This window comes from Schistocerca americana, unplaced genomic scaffold, assembly GCF_021461395.2.
Source record: "Schistocerca americana isolate TAMUIC-IGC-003095 unplaced genomic scaffold, iqSchAmer2.1 HiC_scaffold_162, whole genome shotgun sequence".
Lineage (NCBI taxonomy): Eukaryota > Metazoa > Arthropoda > Insecta > Orthoptera > Acrididae > Schistocerca > Schistocerca americana.
This window is the reverse complement of record NW_025725708.1, coordinates 147,501-152,500: the sequence shown is the minus strand read 5'-3', so window position 1 is coordinate 152,500 and position 5,000 is coordinate 147,501. Positions and strand designations below refer to the sequence as shown.

General features: G+C 51.7%; 1 non-coding gene across 1 annotated transcript in view; it reads left to right on the top strand.

The window, feature by feature from the left end:
* Positions 1-4,553: 4,553 nt before the first annotated feature.
* LOC124570235 overlaps positions 4,554-5,000 on the top strand; it is a 1,910-nt gene continuing 1,463 nt past the window's right edge. Inside the window, exon 1 of the ribosomal RNA XR_006971572.1 lies at positions 4,554-5,000. This exon is cut by the window's right edge and continues 1,463 nt beyond it. This is a non-coding gene — a ribosomal RNA (small subunit ribosomal RNA).

Sequence of the window (5,000 nt, the reverse complement as noted above, 5' to 3'; positions counted from 1 at the left end):
GTATACATGCTGAAAGACTCTGCTCACAATCACACGTCAGCCAGACACTCTTATCACGCACTACTCTCTGCCTGTAACAGGCACACAGACAATATCTAAGCACCAGCATGGAACAACACCCAGTGCATCCTCTCTGCCACATTAGACAATCCACACTATCATAACCAGACCGGGAGGTCCACTCGGAAAACAGAATATCCCACCCTTCCGACAACCACCATTGCTCAGCTAAGCCACCAACACCCACACATGTCCTACACAGGGGTGCACCCAACATCACAATACTGCCTCCTGTCACACCACACAAACAATGGCACGAATGAAAGACACAGGTCTGCCACAAGCATGGAATCAGAGCGCCGCCTGTTATGAGCCAAAGGTGCACCCTGACGTGGCAAATCAGATGATGCCGCAGTCATTTACTTACGATAATCACAATCAACAAACCAGCCCCCCCCCCCCCCCCCCCGAAAACACCTTTCCTTACAACAATGTGTGCCTTAACCTAACCCGTATTGTGCCTTAACCTAACCCGTATTGTGCCTTAACCTAACCCGTATTGTGCCTTAACCTAACCCATATTGCGCCTTAACCTAACCCATATTGCGCCTTAACCTAACCCATATTGCGCCTTAACCTAACCCATATTGCGCCTTAACCTAACCCATATTGCGCCTTAACCTAACCCATATTGTGCCTTAACCTAACCTATATTGTACCTTAACCTAACCCATATTGTACCTTAACCTAACCCATATTGTACCTTAACCTAACCTATATTGTACCTTAACCTAACCTATATTGTACCTTAACCTAACCTATATTGGGCCTTAACCTAACCTATATTGGGCCTTAACCTAACCTATATTGGGCCTTAACCTAACCTATATTGGGCCTTAACCTAACCTATATTGGGCCTTAACGTAACCCACGTTGCGCCTTAACCTAACCTATATTGTACCTTAACCTAACCCATATTGTACCTTAACCTAACCCATATTGTACCTTAACCTAACCTATATTGGGCCTTAACCTAACCTATATTGGGCCTTAACCTAACCTATATTGGGCCTTAACCTAACCTATATTGGGCCTTAACGTAACCCACGTTGCGCCTTAACGTAACCCACGTTGCGCCTTAACGTAACCCACGTTGCGCCTTAACGTAACCCACGTTGCGCCTTAACGTAACCCACGTTGCGCCTTAACCTAACCCATATTGCGCCTTAACCTAACCCATATTGCGCCTTAACCTAACCCATATTGCGCCTTAACCTAACCCATATTGTACCTTAACCTAACCTATATTGTACCTTAACCTAACCTATATTGTACCTTAACCTAACCTATATTGGGCCTTAACCTAACCTATATTGGGCCTTAACCTAACCTATATTGGGCCTTAACCTAACCTATATTGGGCCTTAACCTAACCTATATTGGGCCTTAACGTAACCCACGTTGCGCCTTAACGTAACCCACGTTGCGCCTTAACGTAACCCACGTTGCGCCTTAACGTAACCCACGTTGCGCCTTAACGTAACCCACGTTGCGCCTTAACGTAACCCACGTTGCGCCTTAACCTAACCCATATTGCGCCTTAACCTAACCCATATTGCGCCTTACCCTAACCCATATTGCGCCTTAACCTAACCCATATTGTGCCTTAACCTAACCTATATTGTACCTTAACCTAACCCATATTGTACCTTAACCTAACCTATATTGTACCTTAACCTAACCTATATTGTACCTTAACCTAACCTATATTGTACCTTAACCTAACCCATATTGCGCCTTAACCTAACCCATATTGCGCCTTAACCTAACCCATATTGCGCCTTAACCTAACCCATATTGCGCCTTAACCTAACCCATATTGCGCCTTAACCTAACCCATATTGCGCCTTAACCTAACCCATATTGCGCCTTAACCTAACCCATATTGCGCCTTAACCTAACCCATATTGCGCCTTAACCTAACCCATATTGTACCTTAACCTAACCCATATTGTACCTTAACCTAACCTATATTGTACCTTAACCTAACCTATATTGTACCTTAACCTAACCTATATTGTACCTTAACCTAACCTATATTGGGCCTTAACCTAACCTATATTGGGCCTTAACCTAACCTATATTGGGCCTTAACCTAACCTATATTGGGCCTTAACCTAACCTATATTGGGCCTTAACGTAACCCACGTTGCGCCTTAACGTAACCCACGTTGCGCCTTAACGTAACCCACGTTGCGCCTTAACGTAACCCACGTTGCGCCTTAACGTAACCCACGTTGCGCCTTAACGTAACCCACGTTGCGCCTTAACGTAACCCACGTTGCGCCTTAACGTAACCCACGTTGCGCCTTAACCCAACACACGTTGCGCCTTAACCCAACACACGTTGGGCCTTAACCCAACACACGTTGGGCCTTAACCCAACACACGTTGGGCCTTAACCCAACACACGTTGGGCCTTAACCCAACACACGTTGGGCCTTAACCCAACACACGTTGGGCCTTAACCCAACACACGTTGGGCCTTAACCCAACACACGTTGGGCCTTAACCCAACACACGTTGGGCCTTAACCCAACACACGTTGGGCCTTAACCCAACACACGTTGGGCCTTAACCCAACACACGTTGGGCCTTAACCCAACACACGTTGGGCCTTAACCCAACACACGTTGGGCCTTAACCCAACACACGTTGGGCCTTAACCCAACACACGTTGGGCCTTAACCCAACACACGTTGGGCCTTAACCCAACACACGTTGGGCCTTAACCCAACACACGTTGGGCCTTAACCCAACACACGTTGGGCCTTAACCCAACACACGTTGGGCCTTAACCTGCTCTGTAATTGTCATACGACGCGTTAAATTAGTGTGGTGTTGCCTAACTGCAACCCCCGCAATATAGTTTGCTACTCGCACTGCCTGGTCCCCAGAGTATCGCTTCATGTTAAACACCTTGCAGCTATACACTGTAATGCGGATGGCAGCAGGACGTACATGCTCAATGCCCTTCGCAGTTGTTCATTGGCATTTGCATGGCGAAGCACAGCCTACGTTGTGGTACGGCGTGTGTCAACTGTCCGCTGATGTTGTACGTCCAAATCACACACTGTACTGCACATTGGTCCTCATGTACTGAATGATACATCGTGGTACATGTGTGACCGTACCACGACTGCGCCAACAACGGCGAACCATACGGTCCAAATATTGTGCACTCAGCTACGTGTCGTCTCCCTATAAGAGCTGGATTGCAGTATGGTATGCCGTGGATGGCGATCAGCATGAGCCGTCTGTTGATGTAGTGGCGCGTGTTGTCAGACGTAGTCGTCTCTTCTCACACACCGTGATAGCATGGTGCACTGCGTTCCACATCTGCGACATGCGACAGAGGCCGGTTGACAGTCGTTCGCGCAATGGACATCGCATACGTACGGGGGCCACCTTCCACGTGTTCGCGAAGCGTGCACATGTTGTTGCGTGTATGTGGGCAGACATAGTGTGTCGTGACACCTGACACAGGCATGCAACAATCGTTGAATTTGCAAATGGCGATGGACGTCTACGTTTGCTGGTGACGTTACGCAAATGAACAACTGGTAAACGGTTGTGGTGCGGTTGTTCTCGCTAGAGGTGAATCAGTGATGGCGACGATCGGTTGAGCTACCAACCGGTTGTTTCAGCGATACCCACCATGCCCACGAACGTGAATGGCATGTGGGTGTGAAGCGATACGCGGCGGTGGCTGGGTGGGACCGTCCCCGGCCGGTGAGGGGGGGCCTCCCGGCGTGCTGGCCGCGCGGTGCGTGGGCGCACGCGCTACAGCCGGCTGGTGGGGGCGGCCAGTGGCAGGCGCGCCGGCCGACGGAGGCGGCAGGCGGCGCAGCTGCGCGCCGGCGCACCCTGCACGCGGCGCCGTGCGGCCAAAGTAGGTCCTCGCGGGCCCGGTGCGAAGCGCGGTGGACATCTGCAGTGTGCTGGTCCGATTGAGGACTGTGTGCGCTGAGGATGCGCCGCCGCCCGGCGCTCGGCGCCGCGACGCCGTCTGCTGCTCGGTCGCCTCTGCGGTTCTCGCAGGTGGTTTGTATCGCAGCTGTGCGGACGTGTTGGCGCGTGCGCTGTGCTGGGAGAGTTCGCTTCGGCACCCAAGTGGGGCTTTTGTCCTTCTGTGGCGCTGGCGTTGGAGCTGCCGGCCACCGTAGGTGGCGCGTGTTGTCTCCCGCCGGCAATGCCACGACAGCACGCTCCCGGGCCTCTGTCGGCAGCGGCAAGCTCAGTTGGGAGCACGGGTGGTCGCACCTAAAGCGTCTACTCGCCAAACTCCGGGCGATTGCGCCTCTCTCGAACCCGACCAAGTACTTAGGACGGCGCTGCGCGCCGCCGGGACCTGAGAGGGTTTCGAGGTGTATTGTGCAGGGGAGCTCAGCCTCCTCCTGTTTGCAGAATAATTGAGCGGACGCTTGCGTGTTCGCGCGGGCCCCCGGGACACACTCCCGGGCGGCCGGCTGCTCAGCTCTAGTTGACGCAGCTCCCTGGTTGATCCTGCCAGTAGTCATATGCTTGTCTCAAAGATTAAGCCATGCATGTCTCAGTACAAGCCGCATTAAGGTGAAACCGCGAATGGCTCATTAAATCAGTTATGGTTCCTTAGATCGTACCCACGTTACTTGGATAACTGTGGTAATTCTAGAGCTAATACATGCAAACAGAGTCCCGACCAGAGATGGAAGGGACGCTTTTATTAGATCAAAACCAATCGGTCGGCTCGTCCGGTCCGTTTGCCTTGGTGACTCTGAATAACTTTGGGCTGATCGCACGGTCCTCGTACCGGCGACGCATCTTTCAAATGTCTGCCTTATCAACTGTCGATGGTAGGTTCTGCGCCTACCATGGTTGTAACGGGTAACGGGGAATCAGGGTTCGATTCCGGAGAGGGAGCCTGAGAAACGGCTACCACATCCAAGGAAGGCAGCAGG